The sequence below is a fragment of the Cynocephalus volans genome, chromosome 13 (genome assembly GCF_027409185.1).
Source record: "Cynocephalus volans isolate mCynVol1 chromosome 13, mCynVol1.pri, whole genome shotgun sequence".
Lineage (NCBI taxonomy): Eukaryota > Metazoa > Chordata > Mammalia > Dermoptera > Cynocephalidae > Cynocephalus > Cynocephalus volans.
In genome coordinates, this window is record NC_084472.1 from 23,252,720 (window position 1) to 23,279,016 (window position 26,297).

Consider the following 26,297-nt stretch of genomic DNA (forward strand, 5'->3'; position numbering starts at 1 on the left):
TTTGTCAAATGCTATTTCTGCATCCATTGATATAATCATATGGTTTTTATCCTTGATTTTGTTGATGTGTTGTATCACACTTATTGATTTGTGTATATTGAACCATCCTTGTATCCCTGGGATGAATCCTACCTGATCATGGTGTATAATTTTTGTTGTGTTGCAGTATTCTGCTTGCTAATATTTTGTTGAAATTTTTGCATCTATGTTCATCAAAAATATTGGCCTGTACTCTTTGTTGTTGTTGTTGTTGTATCTCTGTCTGGTTTTGGTATTAAGGTGACTCTGGTTTCATAAAATGAATTTGAAAGAATGGCCTCTGTTTGAGTTTTTTGGAAAAGTTTGAAGAAAATTTGTATTAATTTCTCTTTATCAGTAGAATTTATCAGTAAAGCCATCTGGTCCTGGACTTCATTATTGGGAGACTGCTGATTACTGTGTCAATCTCATTGCTTGTTATTGGTCTTTTCAGGCTTTCTATGTCTTCTTCATTCAGTCTTGGTACTTTGTGTCCAGAAATTTATTCATTTCCTCCAGGTTTTCTAATTTGTTGGTGTATAGTTGTTTATAATCGTCTCTAATGATTCTTGGTATTTCTGTGGAATCAGTTGTAATGTCTCCTTTTTCATTTCTGATTTTTGTTATTTGCATCTTCTCTCTCTCTCTCTCTTTTTTTTTTAGTTAGCTTAGCTGAAGGTTTGTCTACTTTGTTTACCTTCTCAAAAAGACAACTTTTTTTTTGTTGGTGTTTTGCTTAATTTTGGGGGTTTCTATTTCGTTTAGTTCTGCTCTGATCTTAATTATTTCTTTCTGTGTACTAATTTTTTCATTGGATTGCTCCTGTTTTTCTAGTTCTTTGAGGTGTAGTGTTAGGTTGTTTATTTGAAATCTTTCTATTCTTTTGATGTAAGCATTTGTTACAATAGACTTCCTTCTTAGTACTGCTTTTGTAGCATCCAACAGGTTTTGGTTTGATGTCTTTATTTTCATTAGTTTGAAGAAATTTTTTGATTTCCTGTTTAATTTCTTCTTAGATCCATAGGTCATTCACGGGCATGTTGTTTAATTCCCAGGTATTAGTATAGTTTCCAAAGTTCCATTTGTTTTTGAGCTCTAGTTTTAACTCATTGTGGTCTGAAAAGATACTTGAAATCATTTCAATTAAAAAAAAATGCTGATACTTTATTTGTGACCTAGTATGTGGTCTATCCTGGAGAATGATCCATGTTCTGATTAGAAGATTATATATTCTGTAGTTGTTAGATGAAATGTTATGTAGATATCTGCCAGGTCTAAACTTTTGTTTAAATCCTGTGTTTCTCTGTTGATTTGTTGCCTAGATGATATGTCCAATGTTGACAGAGGGAAATTCAAATCTCCAACTATTATTGTATTGGGGTCTGTCTTTTTTTCTAAGTCTAATAGTGTTTGCTTTATATATCTGGGTGTTCCAGTGTTGGGTACATGTATATTTACAACTGTTACATCTTCTTGCTGGATAGATCCCTTTATCATTAAACAATGGCCTTCTTGGTCACTTTTCATGATTTTTGGTTTAAAGCCCATTTTATCTGATATAAGAACAGCTACTCCTGCTCATTTCTGGTTTCCATTTGCATGGTATATCTTTTTCCATCCATTTACTCTTAGTCTGTGTGTCTATACAGGTGAAGTGAGTCTCTAAGACAGTATATAGCTGGGTCCAACTTTTTAAACCAGTCTTCATCTTTTGAGTGGGGAATTTAATCAATTTACATTTAGGGTTATTATTGAAAGGTATTGACTTATTCCTGGCATTTTACCAATTTTTGTTTGGATGTTTTTGTTCCTTTCTTTCCTTTTAATTATTTGTCTTCAGTGTTTGTTGGTTTTTTGAGGTGGTTAGATAAAGTTTCTTACTCTTTCTCATTTGCATTTTTGTTCTACTACTGGGTTTTGTTCTTTCTTATGTATTCATGGTAGTATTATTGTTTTTTGAGGTCCAGATGCAGGACTCCCTTAAGAGTATTTTGTAGGGCTTGTCAAGTGGTGATGAACTCCTGTTGTTTTTGTTTGTCTGAGAAATATACTATTTGTCCCTCATTTCTGAAGGATACTCTTGCTGGATATAATATTCTCAGCTGGCAATTTTTCTCTTTTAGTATTTTGAATATATCATCCCATTCTCTTCTTGCCTTTAGGGTTTCTGTTGAGAAGTCTATGGTTACTCTGATGGGTACTCTCTTAAAGGTGACTTGACACTTTTCTGTTGCTGTTTTTAAGATTCTCTCTTTGTCTTTGTGCTTTGCCAGTTTGACTATAATGTGTCTCAGAGAGGACCTTTTTGGATTGAATCTATTTGGGGATCTTTGAGCCTCCTGGCTCTGAGGGACCATGTCTGTCCTTATACCTGGGAAGTTTTCCATCATTATTTCATTGAATAGGTTTTTGATGCTTTTTCCTTCCTTCTTTCCCTCTGGAACACCCATGATTTGGGTGTTTGTGCACTTCAGGTTGTCTAATAGTTCTCTTATATTTTCTTCATTTAAAAAAATTCTTTTGTCATTTATTATTTTTTTGTCCATCTGGGTTCGTTCATCTTCAAGATCAGAAAATTCTTTCTTCTGCTTGTTCTAACCTTCTGCTTAAGCTCTTGTGTTTGTTATTTAGTTGAATGACTCCTTCATTCCAGGAGTTCCATTACATTCTTTTTTAAGGCATTAATCTCTTTGTACATTTAGTCCTTCAGATCCTGGATACTTTTCCTCATTTTGTTGTGTCATCTAAATGAGTCTTGTTGTATCTCATTGGGTTTCATTAAGATTGTTGCTCAGAATTCCTTTTCAGTCATTTCAAGGACTTCCTGCTGTATAGGGTCTGGTACTTCAGTATTATTATATTCCTTTTGTGTATGATATTTTCTTTTTTCCCCCATATTTCTAGTGTCTCTTCATTGATGCCTATACATCTGGTAGAGCAGTTGCTTCTTCTACTACTCTGGAGTGGGCTTTGAGGAGAGAGACTTCCTTTTGTAGATGTGTTTTTTATCAACTGTCGAATGGGATTTTTTAGTATTGATTTCAGGTAGATGCAATAGTCTCTGTGTGGGTACTACAGCCATATTCAGTGTTGGAATTGTGTGTGAGTTCCTCCATGGCCTAGTCACTGGGGAACTTAGTGATTCTTTGCTGAGGTTAGTGAAACCCTGTTGGCTCATCCAGGACATGGGCACATTCCCGCGTTCTTTGGAGAAGTACCTGCATGCCATTTCGCTCTTTGGGTGTGGTGGGTGACCCTGGGCAGGACTGTTGGTACCCTGGCTAGCTCTCTGTGACCCTGATGGGTACACTGGGGTAAAGTGGTGTTCCTACACTTGAATGGGTGACCTGGGTGGGTTTTTTTATTCCTCTTTTCTAAAGGCAGAGGTACCTACTGGGACCTTGCTTCCTCCAGTTGGGGGATGTGTTCGTGGTGATTGGGAATTTTCTTTTTTAGTCTATTTGGGTATCTTGGGTTTCTGCATTCTTGGGAGGTTTGGCCTGTGTCTCTCCATGATCAACGCAGTCCCATGGTCTGTGCACATACCTCCCACTCCCAGGTGTGCTACTGTATATGGCATCATAATTCCTCCTGTGGATTGGGCCACTGGTTGCAGGTCTGTGCTCACTCAGCTCTCATCCCAGGCTCCACTGCTGACTCTCCTTCTGTCTGTGCTGATGAGTGGTCAGTGGGCCACCTGTAAGATGGTGATGCCTGCTGGTGTGGCAGTGTGCTGCCCTTTCAGCAGCAGTTTGGGACCACTCACATAGTACCAGTGTCTGCGGCAGCAGTGGGGAGCACTATTGCTCATGAGGTCACCATGTGGGCTTCTGTTATTAGTTGGGTGGGTGGGGCTGCTTCCCAGGGGCTAGTGAGGTCGCCTGGCTCTCTGTTGCTGTCAGTTGGGTTGGCAGGGCCACTTCCTGGGGGTCAACAAGGTTGCCAGATGTGCTGGTCTATTTAACGATAATTTATGTAGTTCTTTAGAGTTTTCAAAGCACCTTGGCATGCAAATAGAAACAAACAAACAAACACAATTAAAAGCCTACATCTCTTCCCTAAATTACACAGACAGGATATAGTAAACTTAGAACTCTAGTCCAGGTCATATATGCAGTTCAAAGTCCACAAATAAAACAAACAGTTGCAGTGATAAATACATTTTACTATCAATCATTTTGGCCATGGCACTAAAAAGTGTAGCTAGTGGCTGTCAAAGAATTTCAGACTATAAAACTGAACATTAAATTAGGTCATCTGAACAGAGAAACTTTACGGTATACAAGATGTTAAGCCACACCCATAACATTTGTTACTTCTGTCAAGCCAGGATAGTGGAGTCCTGGCTTCTATATCTGATTCTTTCACTTAGAGGATGATCTTGGGCAAGGCCTCTTAAACTCTGTCATTTATGGAATAAAGAGATTTATAATTCAACTAGTGAGGACTTTTATGACACATGCAATGTATCCAATAGCAACCAAGTAAAGTGGTGTTTATATATCTTATTCCATGAATTTGTGTAACATATAAGGTTTGTTATCTGTACATGTAACAGCAATAGCTCATTTTCAGAGCACATTACACATACTGAATATATTGTTCATTTCAAAGCTCTTTAACACACGACATTGGTACATTCATGAATTACTAAGTCATTTACCCTTTCAATATTGAGTGAACAGTTGTTAATTAAAATATGCTTTTATAATTTGGTTACTTTTGTGGCATGAAAAAATTAGCAAAAATAATCAGACAAGAAAATGATAGCTTGAGCCTATGGCCCTGATATATGACATAAAATTTAAATACACTTATAAGTATCTGAGCATATTTTATTCTTCAAACATCTACTAAAGATTTAACTCTGGAAAGACTCTCCCTGCTTTTTTCCCCCCAAGATGACCAACTAGAGAGGCCTGGCATAAGTCCCCCCCTCACAAAAAGAGACCAAAACAATAGACTAAAAAATATATTTTGACTGGAATAACTGAATAAATACACTGCAGAGCACCAGGAGAGTGACAAGATCCCTGTGAAGTATGGAAGATGGGAATGGCACTATCGAGAGTACAGCAGGGAATCCAGCCTCTACCCCACCACAAGGACCAGCTCAGAATCAGGCAGAGAGAAGGTAAGCTGGAAAAGACCTCTCCTGTTTCCACTGCCATCACAAATGCCAGCAATCCCTTCCACAAGACAGTCCTCCCGTCTTTTTGGTATCAAAGCCCAGTTGGAAATTAGCCAGGAGTTAGCATAGCTGCACATTCTCAGTGGAAGTAGGAAGAAGAAATCCCCCCTGCCTTGAGCAGCCTTGACATATTTCTGTCTTGGAGCCAAACCCATGGTTGGAGTGCACCATGCCCTGGACATGGTGAGACTGACTCCTTTTGTCTGGAGGCCATGTCTATATTTTACTGCATTCACACCAGGACTGGTGGGACCACAGCCCAGGCTGTCTGGACCCTAGGACAGAGAGAAAGACTGAGACCCCAGTGTCTGAATGCACATGGCATCCCCTCACCCCCAGGTGAGCAGGCAGACCAGCTGAGTGGAAAAGCCCCCAATGTGCAGCAGTTCCCCACATTTGCATGTGCCTGCCTTACACTGCATGTGAATCCACTGAGCCTAAAGGTGTCCACATTTGCTGACAGAAAGTCTAGTGGTAGCCCCACTTCATCTTGTGACCTTCCACATGTTCACATGGGTGCCAGTAGGACCACAATGCTGGCTGCCTGGAGCCCAGGCCAGACAGAAGGACTGAGACCCTGGCATCTGAGTCCACATGACACTCCCTCCCCTCCCCACTGGGCATGCAAGCAAACCAGCTGGGCAGGGAAGCCACCAGTAAGCAACTATTCCCCATGTCTGAGTGTATCTGCCTCAGTACAAACTGGTGAGCCTGCAAGTGCCCATGCAGGCCGACAGGCAGCTCAGTGGTGGCCCTTCCTCCCCCACAAGCCTCCCCAGAGCTGTCAGGGCCTGCTGCTTGCTTGCAGGTTTGGGACAGGCCCAATAGCTGATCCAGTAGCCCCCTGCAGAGCTGCCAGAACCTGCTATACCAGTGAATACCTGCTCCCAGACCAACAGCAGGCCACGTGGGGGCTTTGACTATCCAAGGCAGGCCTCTACAGAGCTGCTGGACTTGGCTGCACCTTTGTAGGCATGCACAAGGCTTAACAACTGCTCTGGTGGCCACCTGCAGAGCTCCCAGTCCCTGCAGCACCTATGTACACCTATTCCTTGACCACCAGTGGATTGGGTAGCAGCTTTTCCTCACCACAGCACATATCTAGAGAGCTGCTGGGTCCTTCTAGCAGACATGCAGGCTTTCTCCAGGCTCAACAGCTAATCCACCAGCTCTCTACAGAGCTGCAAGGACCAGTTGCAAAAGTGTACATCTGCTCACTAACTGACAGCAGATCTGGCAGGGGTTCTGACCCACCAAAGCAGGCCTCTACAGAACTCTGGGCCAAAAGCCACAACAACCCTACCCCAGAACACTGACCCTAACAAGAAACGCTAAGGACCCTACCACCTAGGTGACAAAGGCACCCACAGACAACTCAAAGATAGAATATAGTTGAAGAAGTGGCACAAAGGCTGTACTATCACACTCACCCAGATCAAAACTTAAAATGCCTAAGTGATGGTCAATATAGAACACTTCTATGGGAAAGAGTTTCTCCTTTCAAAAGCCACTCCTATAATTAAAAGTCTTAACTACACCACCAGATGCCCACATATCAAGGCAGAGATATGAGAATAATGGAAAAACAGGGAAGAGTATAAGTCTCCAATTCCAGACCCCAAAACAACAGGAAACCAGTGGATCCTCCTGAAAAGGTATCCCAAATGGCAATATTAAGGAAACTCAACATGATAGATAGAAATCACAATGAGGTTAAAAAAAAAAAAAAAAAAAAAAAAGCAATTCAGGACATGTATGAGAAATTCAACAGAGATAACAATAAAAAGAACCAAGCAGAAATCCTGCATCTGAAGAATTCATTAAAGAAAATAAAAAATACAACCAAGAACATAAACGGCAGGCTGGAACAAGCTGAAGAAAGAATTTCTGAACTGGAAGACACGTGTTCTGAATTAACTCAGATAGATGGGAAAAAAAAAAAAAAGGAAAAAGAATTTTTTAAAAAGAAGAAAACCTACAAGATCTTTCTGATAACCTTAAGTATACAAACATCTGTATTATGGGTATACCAAAAAAGGAAGAGAAAAGAAAAGTCATTAAAAGCCTATTTAATGAAATAATAGCCAAAAACTTCCCAAGTATTGGGAATGATATAGTCACAGATCCAAGAAGCTCAAAGATCTCCAAACAGATTCAAACCAAAAAGGACCTCCCTGAGATACATTACATATAGTCAAATTGTCAAAAGTTGAAGATAAAAAATGAATTCTAAAAACAGAAAGAGAAAAGCATCAAATCACCCATAAGGGAATCCCCATCTGGCTAACAGCATACTTCTTGACAGAAGCCCTACAGGCCAAGAGAAAATGGAATGACATATTCAAAGTGCTAAAAGAAAAAATTGCCAACCAAGAATACTATAGCCAACAAAGCTTTCCATTAGAAATGAAGGGGAAATAGTATCATTCCAAGACAAACAAAATCTGTGGTAATTTAACCGTAAGACTGGCCTCGACAAGGATTTGTTGAGGTTTCAACAAATCCTCAAGGGAGTCCTACATCTGGAATCAAAAGAGTGATATATATCATCATAAATACACATGAAAGTACTATTTACAATAGCCAAGAGTTGGAACCAGCCCAAATGTCCATCATCAGATGAATGGATAAGGAAACTGTGGTATATCTACACAATGGAATACTATTCTGTTATAAAAAAGAATGAAATACTACCATTCACAACAAAATGGATGGACTTAGAGAAACTTAGATTAAGTGAAACAAGTCAGGCACAGAAAGAGAAATAGCACATGTTCTCACTTATTTGTGGGAGCTAAAAATAAATAAATAAATAAACACACAAACAAATAAAAGGAGGAAGAAGATGCAACAATCACAACAAATTCTTGAATATGTTAAGACAAGTGAACATATATGATGTGGGGGGGAGGGGACGGGGAAGAGGAATGGTTAAAGGGTCATGAATATCAACTACAATGTATATTGAGAAGTTAAAATAAAAGAAAAAACAAAATGCAAAAAAAAAAACATAAAAAATAAAAAAATAAATACACAAGAAAGAATAAAAACTTATAGAACAGATATGCAAATGAGAAAGAAAAATAAAATGTATTATATCACTGCAAAAAAACACCAAACAGCAAAGACAAACAATAAAAGGGAAAGAAAGGAACAAAACAAAAAAACAACCATAAAAATTAATAAAATGGCAGTAACAACGCAATAACGTTCAGTGAGAACCCTGAATGCAAATTGATTAAATTCCCCACTTAAAATTAAAAGATACAGACTGGCTAAATGGATTAAAAAACTAGACCCACCTATATGCTGCCTGCAAGAAACTCTTTTCACCAATAAAGACACAGATAGACTAATAGTGAAGGGATGTAAAAAGATATACCACACAAATGGAAACCAAAAACGAGCAGCAGTTGCCATACTCAAATCAGATAAAATAGACTTCAAACCAAGAATTATAAAAAGATATAAAGAAGGACATTACATAATGATAAAATGATTGAGGTATCAAGAAGATATAACAATCACAAACATATATGCACCCACCATTTGAGCACACAGATATATAAAGCAACTGTTATTCAATCTAAAAAGAGATACGGATACCCAAACAATAATAGTTGGGGACTTTAACATGCCTCTCTTAGCACCGGACAGATCATCTAGACAAGAAATTTGTAGAGACATATTGGATTTAAGCAGCACTTTAGAACAATTGGACTTGACAGACATTTAGAGAACATTTATCCAACAACTGCAACTTTTCATCAGCACATGGATCATTCTCTAGAACAGGCTACATGTGAGACAACAAACTAAGTCTCAACAAATTTAAAATGATTGAAATCATATCAAGTATACATTCAGATCATAATGTAATAAAATAGAAACTAACAACAAACAAAACTTTGGAAACTATACAAATACATGGAAATTAAGAATCATGCTCCTGAATGACCAATGAATCAAAGAAGAAATAAAGAAGGAAGTCAAAAAATTGCTTAAAACAAAATTAAAATTTCCTTAAAAACAATTGAAAATACAAGCACAACTTACCAACATACAAGATACCACAAAAGCAGTACTAAGAGGGAAGTTTATTGCAATAAATGCTTACATCAAAAGAATAGAAAGACTTCAAATAAACAACCTAATATCATACCTTAAAGAAGTAGAACAAGAGCAATCCAATTCTTGAATTAACAAATGGAGAGAAATCATTAAGAACAGACCAGAATTAAATGAAATAGAGACCAAAAAAAAAAAAAAAAAAAAAAAAAAAAAAAAAACCAAACAAATAAACAAACCAAAAAACCCCCAAAAAACCAGAAGATCAATGAAACAAAAAATTGGTCTTTGAGAAGACAAACAAAATAGATAATCCATTGGCCAGACTAACTAAAAAAAGAAGAGAGAAGACCCAAATAAAAATCAGAAATGAAAAAGAAAACATTACAACCAATACCACAGAAATACAATCAATAGAGACGATTATGAAAAACTGTATGCAAACAAATTTGAAAATCTGGTGGAAATGGAAAAGTTTCTGAACACACACAAACTGCCAAGACTGAACCAAGAAGAAATAGAAAATCTGGACAGAACAATAATGAGCAACAAGATTGAAGCAGTAATCAGCAGTCTTCAAACAAAGAAAAGCACAGGACAAGATAGCTTCACTGCTGGATTCTACCAAAACTTTAAAGAAGAATTAATACCAATACTTTTCAAACTATTCCAAAAAATTGAAACAGAGGCCATTCTTCCCAACTTATTCAATGAGGCCAGCATCACTCTGATACCAAAATCAGAAAAGGTACAACAAAAAATGAAAAGCTACAGGCCAATATCCTTGATAAACACAGACACAAAAATACTCAACAAAATCTTAGCAAACAGAATACAATAGTACATCAAAAAGATTATACATCCTGATCACATGGGACTCATCTAGGGATGCAAGGAGGTTAAACTTACACAAAAATCAATAAATGTGATATGCCACATTAACAAAATCCAGGGTGAAAACCATATGCTTATCTCAATAGAGGCAGAAAAAGCATTTAACAAAATTCAACATCACTTCATAATAAAGACTCAACAAATTATGTAGAAGGAAAGTATTTCAACACAATACAAGCCATATATGACAAACCCACCACCAACATCATCCTGAATGGGGAAAAGTGTAAAGCTTTTCCCTTAAGAAGAGGAACAAGACAAAGATGGCCACTCCCATCATTCCTATTCAGTATAGTATTGCAAATACTAACCAGACTAATCAGGTAAGAGAAGGAAATAAAAGGCATCCAGACTGCAAAAGATGAAGTGAGACTGTCCCTGCTCACAGATGACAAGATCCTATATATAGAAAAACCTACAAACTCTATCAAAACACTCTTACAGCTGATAAATAAATTCAGTTAAGTTGCAGGATACAAAATCAATACACAAAAATCATTAGTGTTATTATATACCAACAAGAAAGAAGCAGAAAAGGAAATCAAGAAAGCAAGCCCATTTATAATAGCTATAAAAAAACAAACAAACAAACAAACAAAAAACACCCAAAAAACCCCCCAAAACCCTAGGAATAAATTTAACCAAGGAGATGAAAGATTGCTACAATGAGAACTACAAATCACTGCTGAAAGAAATTAAAGAGGGCACCAAAACAAGGAAACACATTCCATATTCATGGATTAGAAGAATTAACGTTGTATTCCTTGAACTTGTTAAGACAAGTGAACATATATGATGTTGATGGGTGGGAGGGGGGAGTGTGAGGGTGGAGGGAAGAATCGGTAAAGGGACATGAAAATTAACTACATTGTATATTGATAAAACAAAATAAAAAAGAAGAAGAATTAATGTTGTGAAAATGTCCATACTACTCAAAGCGATCTACAGGTTCAATGTAATCCCCATCAAAATACCAATGACATTCTTCACAGAATAGAAAAAACAATCCTAACATTCATATGGAACAACAAAAGACCCCAAATAGCCAAAGCAAGCCTCAGCAAAAAATAAAATAAATAAAATAAAATAAAATAAAGTAAAATAAAATAATGCTGGAGACATTACAGTACACAACTTCAAATTATACTACAAAGCTATAGTAACCAAAACAGCACAGTACTGGCATAAAAACAGACACCCAGACCAATGGAACAGAATAGAGAACACAGAAATCAACCCAGGTACTTACAGACAACTGATCTTTGACAAAAGCACCAAGAACATACATTGGGGAAAAGACAGCCTCTTCAGCAAATGGTGCCTGGAAAATTGGATATCCACTATACCCATATATCTCTCCATATACCATAATCAACTCAAAATGGATTAAAGACTTAAATATAAGACCTGAAACCATAAAACTCCTAGAAACAAACATAGGGGAAACACTTCAGGATATAGGGCTGGGCAAAGACTTTATGAGTGAGATCTTATAAGCACAGGCACAAAAGGAAAGATAAACAAAGGGACTAAATCAAACTAAAAGGCTTCTGCACATCAAAGGAAACAATCAACAGACTGAAAAGACAACCTACAGAATGGGAGAAAATATTTGCAAACTATGCATCCAACAAGGGATTAATATCCAGCATACACACACACACACACACACACACACACACACACACACACACACACACACACACACACACACACACACACACACACACACACAAGGAACTCAAACAACTTAACAGTAAACAAACAAATTTATTAAAAATGAGCAAAGGGGCTGCATGGACATTTCTCAAAAGAGGACATACGAATGGCCAATGGGTATATGAAAAAATGCTCAACATCACTAATCATCAGGAAATGCAAATCAAAACTACATTGAGTTATCATCTCACCCCAGTTAGACTGGCTATTATCAAGAAGACAGAGAATAACAAATACTGGTGAGGATGCACAGAAAGAGAAACGCTTCTACACGGTTGGTGGGACTATAAATTAGTGCAGCCATTATGGAAAATAGTACAGAGGTTTTTTTAAAGAACTACAGATAGAACTGCCACATGATCCAGCAATCCCACTATTGGGTATATACACAAAAGAATGGAAATTATCATGTTGAACGGATACCTATTTACAATAGCCAGGATGTGGAATCAACTTAAATATCCATTGATGGATGACTGTAAAAGGAAAATGTGGTATATATGCACAATGGAGTACTACTCAGCCATAAAAAAAGAATGAAATTCTACCATCTGCAGCAGCATGAGTGAGCTTGGAGAAAATTATGTTAAGTGAAAGAAGCTAGGCATAGAAAGAGAAATACCACAGGTCCTCTTTACAACTGAGAGTGAAAGAAAGAAAGTAGAAAGGAAGGTAGGAAAGGAAAGAATGAAGGAAGGAAAGAAAGAAAAAGAAAGAAAGATCACAATAATGCATGAACTTTCAGAAGGAAAGAACAGAACTGTGGTTATTAGAGGTGGGAATGGGGGAGGGGGAGAGTCTAGAGAGAAACTTGTCAATTGGCACAAGGAATAATTACATTTTGTAATGACGAACATCCTAATCGTCCTGACTTGGTCATCACACATTGTACACAGGTATCTTTATTAAACTCTGTACCCTACGAATATGTATAACCAATTATTTTTCAATAAAAAAAGAGAAAGGACTCCTTGGCTTAAAATATTAGCAAAGAGCCTTACTCTAGGTACTGTGCAATTAATACCATTATTCAGAATTTCCCTAGTTGCTTCTCTCTTTTGCATATATTAACAGCAGGTGTTGTCTGGTATTTAAGGTATTATATACCTTTTATTATGATCAGTAAAGACCAAAAATTTTATTTCGAAGTTTCAATTACCTAGAATTAACTACACGATCTGTTTATTCCTTGCAAATTAATCTCTTGGTACAGTGACTTTCAAATAATAGTCATGTAGAAAATGTTAGCTAATTTGAATTTAATAAATTGTCAACTCTTCCTTTTATGTAAAAATAAGTTGGTACACTCTTGGTAATGTCAATCTCTTGGAAAAGTTGATGAAAAAACTTTTAAGTTCAATTGTGTTCATAAAATTAAAGAGCTATGATTGTGGTATTATCATAAATAGAATATGTGAGTGTAGCAAATATTAAATAGTAAGATTCAGGAACTCTGAGACCAGGCCGTCATTCACAAACCTGCAAGAACATGTGCACTTCATTAAAGTCAATGGAGTGTACCAGTTCATCATGGCATTATTCATAATCGAAACATTTCAATTTTAGTTAACACACACAAAAAAAACTAATTTAAAAGTCAAATGAGGAAATTAGTTCTATGTGCCTATGTTCCAATTCCACAGTGATATCAACTAGCCAAATTTAGCCTCAGGAGCTAGTATAATGAATGGAAAACCTTTTAAATAATCACAGATCTGTTAAAACTAATGTTTTTGCAACCAACTCAATAAACATTTAGAATTGTAAAAGGGCCCTCAAACTACTCCATTATGAGACAGTCGAGCTTATCTATAGATTTACTTCTAGATTTCTAAAACAGTGAATCAAGAACTAGAGGATTTAAGTAAGAAATACAGTCTACTTCCTAAAAACAAAAAAGTTTAAATTGAACAGTGATTGACTGAAAAATTATTTTCTGCATACACATTATAAAGACCAGGAGGAAACTTCTTCTAGTTTACATCTCTTAGGTTTTTTGATTGTAGTAAACACTTATTAACAAGACATTCTAGATATTTTCTTGACCTTCATTTCTGTGATACTCTTCTTTTTTGCTTTTCCAGTTTTTGCCATTCTTGTAGCATCTCTCTGTTTTCTTATTCCTTTTTTGTTTACTTCTTTATCAATCTCCATGTGGGAGTCACAAGAACTCTGTCCTTCATCCGTTACTCTTTCATCTCTACATCTAGTCTTTTGACTCCCACCTATGAAGTTAATTATTCCTGAATATTCATTTCCATCTGAGTGTCTTCCTAAAACTAGTTTTTATTTATGGATTTACTGTCATTTGCAGATACCCAACTTGGCCCTAAAGCTCAAAAAAGAAAGAAAAAAAAGAAAGAAAATTCCTTGACTTTCCTGCTGAGACATTCTTGTAACCATTGCATTCTGGCTCTGCTGCAAGCTCACATCCTAAAATTTTATGCCCAGGTTTAGTCATCCTGACAGATTTCTTTCTGAGAGCTCCAGCCTTTTCAGTGTGAAAGAACATTCTTTTTATTTTGCCAAGTCTGAATGACCACCAGAGATGGGGTTGTGTGCATGGGAGAGCATGAGGGGCACGCTCACCTGAGCGAGGAAGGGGCAATGCTGCCCGGCTGGTGGTGGAACAGAGTCAAGGAGGGCACACTGACTTCAACCCTGCACCCCGCTCATCCACCTGGCCACCCGGAGCCTTGATGGGAGCTCTTGTCACACCCCTGCCTCTCTCATAGACTCTGTGAGGAGGGATATATGCTAGCATGTTTTGTCCACACTCCCTAATGCCTAGAAATAATAATGGCTTGAAAAAGTCAAGTCACAGAGAGGGTCATGTAGGGGGTTTCATACTCTAGTAGACTGGGCTGGCCTTGAAAACTAATTAGCAAACCTGATCAATTGGCAGAGGACTCTGCACAGTTATTCTTGGTTGCATGCCTTCCTTTCCTTTATCACTTCGCATAATTCTTGGGAACTTTTTAAAACCCTCTTCAGTGGAATTCCCTGCTTCTGGTTTCTCTCCAGTCCACATCACCTGCCTTAGAATGAGGCATAACTGGCTTACGTATGTGAGATTTGGTCTCCCTCACAGGGTCTCAATCTAAGTCCTGAACATTAGTTCAAGACTGCCTCAACCTAATCATCTGACTCGGCCTTCTACCGACTTCTTCAATACACACATGCGCGTGTACCTCGTGCCACTCACGTGTATTCTAAATCCAAACCCACGTGGCCAGCATCCCCCTCTCTGCCTCACACTTCTATGGATATCTTGTCTTGAGAATTCTGTTCAATGAACATCAGTGAGTGACCCTGGTCACTACTTATAAGTAGAAGCTGCTCTTCAGGGACTCCAAGCAAGAGTATTAAATAATACCCCTTGTTCTAGCTATAAACACCTAATTCTTTTGTAACAAATGTGGCTTTGATTATAAGCTCTTGAAAGGCAGGACGGTCTTCATCAACATCATTCCTGAGCATGGATGACAAGGCTCTATCACCATCTTGCCGCGGCCTCTCTCTCCTGCCTCACCTTACCCCTCTCCCTTCTGCTCACTGCACCTTACCACCTTGTCCTGGAACATGCTGGCTTTTACCTGCCTGAGGATTTTACCTTTGCTGCTCCTCCTGCACAGAATGCTCCTGTCCACTTGTTATATGGTTGGCTCCCTCTCAATCCAAGTCTCTGACTAGATGCCACCTGCTCAGGCAGGCCTCCCTAAAACAGGACTTCCCTGGTGATGTCTTTACAGCACCTTGTAATAGAGCACCTAACACAATCTAAAACAGTGTCTTCATTTACTTGACTAACTCTCTCCTCAGTCAGACAGTAGGCCCCTAGAGGTCAAGTACCTGGTCGTTTGTTCACCCCTGTATATCCAGTGCCTACCACACAGTATGGATCAATAAACACTGATCAAAGGAATAAATATTAGAGCTTTCCTAAGCTCTAGGTGACGTTAGAGAATCATCCCAGAAAAGGTAATGAGAATGTTTCATATATCTAGATCTACATTTATATCTATATTCATACCTATGTCTATCTATCTCTACCGAGATATAAGTATATTTAAGATATTAAAGATTTCACATAATTAAATCAATGTATGCAATGAATGATATTATCAGGGCAGTTTGGTAATTTGCTATCATCCTCTTGCTGCAAAGGTGAGGATAAAGACTAGAAATAGCTTGGTCTGATTCCCTGGAATTGAAGTCATTTCTCAAGGACAGTGAATAATGCCATAAAATCACTTGCTATATAAAGATCGTTATCTAAAGTCATTATTATACACAGAACATTCAAACCTCACGTTGAGTTTTTCTAGTACTTCGAGCCTGACAATTCTCAAAACACCCAACTTCTTATTTCTACTTTCTATTTCTCAGAAAAAAAGAGGATAGATCAAGGAGACATTTGAAAATTAACAAGTAATCACAAATTCATTAAAGTGTAGACATCCCTGTATTTTAGTCATTATAAAAATGCCCCTTTATCTGCTTGTGAATGGTCCTTATTATTTTCCCCAATTTAGAAAGTAGCTATCACAACAGTCACAATAATACATCGAACTTTCAAAAGGAGAGAACAGAACTGAGGTTACTAGAGGTGGGAAAGGTGGAGGGGAAGGTGGGTTAGCAGGAAATTGGTAAAAGGAAACAAAAAATGATTACATGGTGTAATGTTTAAAATACTAATTAGCCTGACTGGAGCACCACATATTGCATGCAGGCACTGATATTCAATGTGCTACCCCACAGATATATACAATCAATTATGTTTCTGTAAAAAAATTAAAAAAAATAAAAAGTAGCTATCACTACTTTTTGAGTAACAGTAAAATATCTTCGCAACCTTGGAATAAACGAAGATTTCTTCAACAAGAAACTAAAAAGCATTAACTATAAAAGAGAAAAATAACTAATTGTTCTTTAGCAAAATTAAAAATTTCTGCTCATCAAAAGGCACTTTTAATAAAATGAATAGGCAAACCACAAACTGAAAATATTTACAATACATGAAACTAACAAAAGACTTCTATCCAGAATATATGAAGAACTTTTACAATCAACGTTAGATAAATGATCCAATAAAAATGAGAAGAAACTTGAACAGGTATTTTATCAGGGAAGATCTACAAATGGGCAATAAGCACATAAAAAGATGGTCAACGTCATTAGCCATCAGAGATATGCAAATTAAACCATAAGAGATACCATTTCATACCCACCGTGGTGTGGATGAGGACCAGCTGGAACTTCCTAGGAAGTTACACATTTATTTTGAGATTTAGCAATTCCACCTCTTGGTGTTTATAAGAATGTTCACAGTGGTCTTATTCATAATTGCCCCAAACTGAAAACAATCCACATGTCAAAAACAGGATGATAGATAATTTGTATTATAGTCATACAATGGAATATTACTTAGCAATGAAGAAGGAATGAACTATTGATATATGCAACAATCTCAAAAACATTATGGTATGGGAAAGGGGCCTTTACATGCTGTATGATTTCATGTATGTGAAGTCCGAGAATAGGCCAGATTAAACTCTAGTGACAGAAGTAAGAAAGTGGTTGCCTGGGCATGGGGAGGAGATGACAAGGTGGAGGGATGGACATAGTGTGGTCTTGGGTTGGAATTGGGAGAAGTATTTAGGGTGTGAGATTCAATATCTTGGTTTTGATGGCTGTTACACAGGTGCATACAATTATCAAAATTCATTAGGCTTAACACTTAAGATTTGTGCATTTTATTGTAAAAAGAATTGTTTAATTAAAAAAATTAAGAGATTTAAAAAATTAAGAGATTCTGTTACTTAAAAAAAAAAAAAAAAAAAAAACAACTTTATCACTAGACACCATTCAGAGGATTTCCCTAGTTTCTAGGCATGAAAAACATTTTAAACAAATTCTTGTATTCCATAAACTTAGCCGACCTGGCTTACCAAGTATCATGACAACATTAATGTATCCAGTTTCCTTAGACTAAATCTCAATTTACTGAGAAGTTCAAAAACATAAAGAATTACCCTACCAAAAAAGTTAAACAAACAAACAAAAATCCTGCCCTGAATCAGTATTAAATTTTCAAAGATGAATGTCATTGCCACAGTACACCAGCAAGGGGAGTAGTTACACTTTGAGAAGAATTCCATCTTCATCACTACTGAAATTACTCGATAGGGCACTTTAACAGGACCAAAAAAATTGACTTTTGGGTGTAGCCACAGTGGAAGTGACAGATCTTTTTATCGCAAGAGAAAAAGATTGGAAACCTTGACCCGCTAGATTACTTCCCACCCCAGTGAGAAGGGAAAACACTTGCAGATCAGCTTATGTTCCTGTAATTCAGGTACCAGGCTCATACTTGAGAAGAGCTAAATTAACTGTGGGATGCCACTTTTGTTGTTGTTGTTAATTATTCCCATACAAGAATAATAATGTACCACTCCTTCCCCTACAAAAGAAAAAGACCTGAACAACTTCATTGCTTTTTTTTTTTTTTTTTTTTAATAAATGTGAGAATGACAGCTTCAGTCTGTGCAGGATTTACAAGCTGTTTGAATATCTGGAGTCAGTCTGAAAATAGGTAAAAAAAAAAAGGTAGAAAAAGAGTACTCTTTTTTTTCTGCAGGATAAGGGCTTTTCAGTTGAGATTATTAGGCCATCAACCTGAAGGTTTATGCTGCTCTTTTTTTTTTTTTTTAATATCATCGTGTTCATCAAGTCTCATAAGATTTGTAAGGTTTAATTCTCACATAAGCTCAGGAAGGCTATAGAAAGGTCTCTAACTACCCCTTCCTACCAGCTTTGGTAATCCTGGATTTACAGAGCAGAATGCTCGGACTGACAATGGAAGCCGGTCTGGGCGCAAAGGTGCGGCCCTGCCCACTACGGACACTCACGCGATGGGGACCTGGCCTCTACGCTCTGGCCTCGAGGACAACCCCAACCTTGACTCTAACACCGTAGCACTTCTCAGTCGCCTCATTCGCCAGAGAAGCTGAGCGCAACTGAACGAGCAACGTGCGCCCCAGAAAATACTCTGAGCCACGTCCCCGTGTGGGGCTGGAGTCCCGGCTCAGGCCTGGGAGCCACATCGCTGAGTCATCTGCAGCTCTTGTGAATTCCAGATGTCACGCCGTCCCTCCCTTTGAGCCGAGTGAATGCAAGGACACCGAGTACCTGTAAACAACAGTCCATTCCAGGATCTGTGCCCAAGAGGTGGCGCCTACTGATTGCAAAGCTCAAAGGTGCACGCGTGCTGTGTGGACCCGCTCGACAGAGGCACCCGCAGCAGCCTCTTGCTTTAAAAATCGCAGACTGCTGCAGCTTGTGCACAGAGGCAGCCCTCTGCTCTGGGAGGGGGAATGCTATCAAAATATGAAAAGGTATTACCCTTGAATGTGTGTATCCTTTTGCTGGTACATAAACCCTGCCTGGAGATTTTCTTCATGAAATTCCCAGGACCATTTTTCAGTTCAATGACTCTCAGAAATGATTTTGAATTATTCTCCACTCATGAAATAGAAGGAAAGTATGTTTTCAGTCCCTATAAATGGAGGCCTAAGGAAGAATAGGATCCAGAGCCGGAAGAGTCAAGTGTTGGACTCTGACTTGAACATTTTATCAAGACGCCCAATGTGGACTGTATTTTCGCTGTCAAGGATTTCCGGGATTGGCCTAAATTGAACACTGTTTCACTAAGTGGTAAAGCATTTTTAAAAAACAGTGAGAAAAACATGTAAATGACGTGCCACTGCACACGCATTCCTAATTTTGAGTTTGTCACTGAACTGACATGAGTCTTGTGTTCTTCCAACTAAGTGGGAAATAAACCAAAAAACTGTATCCCAAGGGTTACTAGAACCTGTGAGATATGTAAAGGGTAGAAATGAGAGTAAAAAAAATATACAAAGGACACAGAAATGGGAGTCATGCTGACTAAAGGAGGAAATAGAAGCAAGGTGTACTTAGGGCCAATTAAATGAAATGGACAGATGCTTGTCTTTGCAGTCTCAACTGAAATGCCCTTATCCTGCAGGGAAAAAAGTTCTCTTTGCCAGCTTTACCTGCCCTTACACGGACTCCAGGTGATGCACAGACTGAAGATATCCCACATTTATAAAGAGAAATTTTTTTAATGAGAGGCAAGCTGCTTCCTTGAGCAGATCTAGAATAAAGACCGCATACAAACCAGTAGGAATAAGTGGTGGTTGCAGAGGGCACCGAGGTCTGGCTGGCATGGTACCAGGCAGTTAAAGCACATTCAAGAAAGGACTGATGTGCATGTGTGGGATGGAGGGAAGAATACCCTGTCTGAACCCAAATTAGGAGAAGTGTCACTTGGTGTTTCCTATCCCAGGGAAGGCAGGGCTTTACTTCATTCAGCCTGGTGTGTGACGTGTAGGGAAGGCCCATGGGTGGGGAGTGGGATGTTACGGTGGCCTGGAGCATCTACACATCAGCAGGTTACCACAGCTGACTGAAAAATGCACAGGAAGCAAAGTGTTTCGAGGTATTGACAGAAGAGTGGGCCTTGGAAGCCCAGCCTGAGGAGAGAGGAAAAAAGCTCGGGAGTTTCCCAACCCCTAATGAGTCTCTGGAATTGCACTTTCAGAAATTTTGTCTGAATTTGACAGGTTTTTCCGAATGTTTCAAATATTATTCATGGAAGATGCTTACGCTCATTATCTTCCAAGATCTTGAACGGTAGCTAGCACCTTGCGTTTAGTATATCCCCAATGAATGATCTGACTGAGTGAATCAACCATGTTCCCAAATGAGGAATGTGTCTTACATTAATTAAAATAGGAGTCAGTAATGTACAAGATATAGCCTATGTTTTCTTTATTACTGCCATTTGGCAAGTTGAGGATGAGAGCTTTAGCAATTCAAATCTCCCTCTGAGGTAAGCTTAGTAACTATCAAGAGAGATCTTAGCAACTCTCTCTTGGGGTCCCCAAGGCTCACTAAACATTTTAAGAGGACACTGGGCATTTTCCTACCGGCTGGTGAGATAACCCACTTCCAAGTGTGAGAGGAAGTGCAGTCTTGTAACTGTGACTAGCACATTCTGTACTGAGGTTTGGAACTGGTGCTAATGGCAGGGTGGACAGGTAGCAGGCAGTCTGGCTTCTTTTTACTTGGCTCAAATTCTACTTTTCTATTCCACAGGAGGTGGAAAACTTTTTCCCTGTCTCACGTGCTAGGGAAGAACCAAGACTCAAGTGGAAAGGGAGGCTGGGTAGAGGCTGGGCTAGGGGCTTAGTCAAGGGTGGGAGGTGAGAGGGTAGAATGGGCAGGCAGGGGTCTGGCTGACCACTGTTCCATTCTCAGCAGTCACCTTGTGGCTGCAGCTTAGCTGATGATGACAGCATATGATTCTGGGGACCATACGATCTGGTGACTCAATCTTCTGGGCAGCCGCTCACTTACTTTACAATGACTAGGAACTTAAGATCACAGGCTGCTGACTGAATAGAAAAGTCACTATCCTGCCAAACCAGCATTAAGGCTGGAGTACAAGGCCACTAAGCTTCTGAGATCTGCACTGACCAACTGTATTAGTCCATTGCTATAACAGAATACCTGAGACTGGGTAATTGATAAAGAACAGAGGTTTATTTGGCTTTTGATTCTGGGACAGCTGCATCTGGCACGGGCCTCATGCTGCTTCTACTCATGGAAGAAAGTGGCAGGCAGCCGGGGAGTACAAGCAGATCACATGGCAAGAGGAAGCAAAACAGAGAGTGAGAGAGAGGAGGTGCCAGGGTCTTTTAAACATCCAGCTCTCATGAGAACTAATAGAGTAAGAACTCACTCAGGACCCTCACCTCCCAGAGAGAGCATTAATCCATTCATTAGAGATCTGTCCCCATGACTCAAACAGCTTCCAGCATTGCCACACTGGGGATCAAATTTCCACATGAGTTCTGGGAGGACAAATCATCCAAATTCCATCATTCCGCCCCTGGCCTCCTAAAACTCATGTCCCTCTCACATACAAAATACAGTCATTCCATCCCAGCAGTCCCAAACGTCTTAGCTTTCTCCTGGACCAACTTGAAGGTCCAAAGTCCAAAGTCTCATCTGAGACCAAAAGCAAAAGTCTTTCCAGCTGTGAGCCTGTGAAAATCAAAACCAAATTTATCTACGTCCAAGATACAGTAGGGGAACAGATGTGGGGTACATATTCCCATTGCAAAAGGGAGGAATAGGCCAGAAGAAAGGAGAAACTGGTCCCAAACAAGTCCGAAACCCAGCAGAGCAGACATTACATCTGAAAGCTCCAAAATAATCTTCTTTGACTCCAAGTCTTGCATCCTGGGCACAATGGGCCATCTGGGCCCCTAAAGCATCAGGCAGCCTCACTTCCACAGCTCTGCCAGGTACAGCCCAGTGGGATAAGCTGGTACCTGCAGCTTTTCCAGGCCTGTGTTGCACATTACCAGTGGCCCTGCATTTCTAGGGTCCTGTCAGCTGCCCTGCTGCCTTGGCTCTACTAGACATTCCCTGGTGGGGGTTCTCTGGGTAGGGGGTTCTGACCCCACTTTCCTGCTCGGGATTGCTCTAGTAGATGGCCTCTGCAGTGGCTCCACCCCTGTGGCAGATGTCTGCCTGGGCATCCAGGCTTTTTCATACATCCTTTGGAATCTGGGTGGAGGCTGCCATGCTTCCACTGCTCTCACCTCCTGCCGGCCTGCAGACTTAACACAATGTGGATGCCACCGAGGTTTCAGGCTTCTGTTCTCCAGAGCTGCTGCATGAACAACACTTCAGACTTCTTGAAGTAGGGCTGCTCCAGCCAGAGCAGCTGGGATGCCTGGAGCTGGTCCTGAGGGCAGCTTCACCCTGGGTCTGTCCTCTGAGACAACTCAGTCCTTCTAGGCCTCAGGGTCTGTGATGGGAGGGGCTCCCTTCCAGACTTCTGAAATACCTTCAGGGCTTTTCTCTCATTGTCTTGGCTATTAGCATCCAGCTGCCTCACTGCCAAGCTAATGTCTTTTGCAGCCAGTATTTCTGCTTCACCCATGGGTTTTTCTCTGGGTCTCCACTTCTCTACCACATGGCCAGGCTGCAAATTTTCCAAATCTTTACACTCCGCTTCCCTTTTAAATTCTGGCTTTACATCATGCCTTTGCTGCCATAACTCAGAGTAGGCTCTTAAAAGTAACCATGCAGCTTTCTTAATTCATTGCTGCTTAGAAATTTCTTCCGCCAAAGATTCTGGTTCACAACTCTTAAGTCCGACCTTCCACAAAGTCTAAAGGCATGGATACAATGTGGCCAAATTCCTTGCTATGGTGTAGCAAGGGTTATCTTTTGTCCAGTTCTCAGTTAAGTTCCTCATTTCTATCTGGGACCTCATCATCTGCATGGTCTTTACTGTCCATGTTTCTATCAACATTATGATCACAGCCATTTAACCAATCTCTAAAATGTTTCAAAGTTTCCCTCATCTTTTGGTCTTTTCCTAAGTCCTCCAAACTCCTCTAACCTTTGCCTAACACCCAGTTCCAAAGTTGCATCCACATTTTCAGGTATCTATATAGCAACACCCCACTCCTCGGTACCAATTTTCTGTATTAGTCCATTTATGTTGCTACAACAAAATACATGGAACTGGAGAATTTATAAAGAAAAATGAAATTTATTGCTTACAACTTCTGAGGCTGGAAGTCCAAAGTCCATCAGGTGGTGGTGACAGTGACCCATGGGTCTCACATTGCAAGATCGTGGAAGCAGAGAGAGAGAGAGACAGATTATACTCTTCTTTTAAAGCCCTCAGAACCATTCCCTTGACCACCATTTTTAATCCATTCACTACTGCACAGTCCTACAATCCAGTCACCTCTTCAAGGCTCCACCTTTTAATTACCATAATAGGATTTCCCACCCTCTTAACAGTCACAGTTGGGGGCCAAGCTTCTAATACATAATACCTGGGGAACACAATTCAAGTTCCAGTGAGTTATGGGGGGACATAATTCAATCCACTACACTCTGCCCCTGGCCCCCCAAAACTCATGTCTTTTCACATGCAAGTATAGTCATTTCATCCCCAAAGTCTTAACTTGTTTAAATTCAAAAAGTCAAAAGTTCAAAGTCCCATCTGTGAAATCAATATAAGTCATCACTTCCAAGATACAATGGTGGGACAAACGTAGGGTGTATATCCGGTTCCAAAAGGGAGAAATAGGCCAAAAGAAAGGGATAACAGGTCCCAAACAAGTCCAAAACCCAGCAGGGCAGGCATTAAATCTCAAAGCTGGGGAATCAGGTACCTTGATTCCACGTTTGACCTCCTCTGCATGCTGGTGTGGGGGTTGGGTCCCCTAGTCCTTGGTCAGCTCTATTCCTGTGGCTTTCCTGGTCTCAGGTGATACTTTAGTTCTTGCAGGCTGGCATTGCATGTGGGTAGTTCCACAGATCTGGGGTCTCCATGGTGGTCCTGCTCTCACAGCTCCACTAGACATGGCACTGGTGGGTTTTCTCTGCTGAAACTCTGACCCCATGTTTCCACTCAGCATTGCTCTAGCAAAAGTTGTCCGTGGTGACTCTGCCCCTGTGACATATCTCTTCCTGGGCCCGCAGACTTTTCCATACATCCTCTGAAATTGGGGTTGAGGCTCCCAAGCCTCCACAGTTCTAGCTCTGCAAGCCTTCAGACCTAACGCCACGTGGATGCCACCAAGGCTTCCAGCTTGTATTTTCTAAAGGTGCACACCCAGCCACACCTGGAGCCGATTTACCTATAGCTGGAGCAGCCAAAGCAGCTGGGGTGCTGGTGCTGGAAGCAGCTTCTTGAGGTGGCCCTGGGCAGCAAGCCCCTGGAGGGTGCCTTGGGCCTGTTCCCCAAGACCATTCTGTCTCCCTAGGTCACTGGGCCTGTAATGGAAGGGTTGGTCCCAGAAGCTTCTGCAATGCCTTCAGGGCCTTTCCCCCCTTCTCTTGTTAATCCCATTCTTTTGTGTAAATCTTCTTAGCTAAGGGTCTCTGGGCTGCACCATTGCATGCTCTCTGTTTCTTTACCACATTTTCAAGTATCTGTTATAAGCAACACCCCACTCTTGGTACCAGTTTTCTGTATTAGTCCATTTTGTGTTGCTATAACAGAAATATCTGAGACTGGGCAATTTATAAAGAACAGAGGTTTATTTGGCTTACGATTCTGGGACAGCTACATCTGGTGTGGGCCTCAGGCTGCTTCTACTCATGGCGGAAAGTGGCAGGCAGCTGGCGGGTACAAGCAGGTCACATGGCAAGAGGAAGCAAGAGAGAGAAAGAGAGAGATAGGGGAGGTGCCAGAGTCTTTTGAACAACCAGTTCTCGTGGAAACTAATAGAGTGAGAACTCACTCACTACTCCCATCCCCCAGGGAGAGCATTAATCCATTCATGAGGGAGGGATCTGCTGTCATGACTCAATCAGTTTCCAACACTTCCGCATTGGGGATCAGATTTCCACGAGTTCTGGGAGGACAAAACATCCAAACTCCATCACCAACATTTCAGGTTGTCCCCTTTATGGCTCTATCCCTCAGCCACCAGTGTACCTCCTTTGATCTTCCCCAACCCCAGATCATCAAAACATCCCTTTTGGCTGCTCCATAACATGTAGGTATGGCTGTATGTGCAAAGTCATATTTTCAATTATGTGTCTCCATCTCTGTCTCAAGTTATGGCTGCCAGTACAATGAAGAAGAGAAGAGAATTTTATCTCTACCCCCCTTGATGCAATAAGTATGATCTTTGGCTAAGTGTTTGCTGAATGAATAAAAGAATAAATGAGTGAACAGTGACTCAGTTACTACTCCAACTTTTCAACATACCCCAAGGAGAGCATGGTCTAATTTGGATTTTTTTTTTGTCATCTCAAATTTTCGCTATTATTCTGAAAATGTGTCTTGCTTGCTTTGTGAAAATATTGAGTGTTAAATTAAAATAAAAAAAATTTACCTGCTGTATGAAATCATGAAAAAAGAGTGAACGATACATTATTTTGTATCATTCACTACTGTGAATTCACTATTGTGATCAACATTACAGATAAGTATCCAAAAAAGTTCAACTTTGTATTTGTAAATTTTTAAATAAGATAAGAGGAATTGTTTTCCTTCTATTAGTAAATGCTATGTTCACATATTATACAACAGTAAACTTCATTAGATTGAAATAATGAGTTTGGGAAGGTTGGGGGGAAAAGACAGCCTAGATCATGGAAGTCAGAATTTATTGAAAGCAATGTAGTTTTATTACTTTCAATACTATGATCTACCAATAAAATCTGTCTAAGGAGACATATACTTAATGACACGAATCCTTATTTTATAGCCGAATCTTTTTGCCTAAAGACCACTATATGCTAAAGCCATGAAAACAATGTGTTCTTTTTTATG

General features: G+C 39.7%; 1 protein-coding gene across 1 annotated transcript in view; it reads right to left on the reverse strand.

Moving 5' to 3' along the window:
* Nucleotides 1–26,297, reverse strand: part of CHST9 (carbohydrate sulfotransferase 9) — a 288,995-nt gene that overhangs the window by 110,366 nt on the left and 152,332 nt on the right. The window lies entirely within an intron of this gene.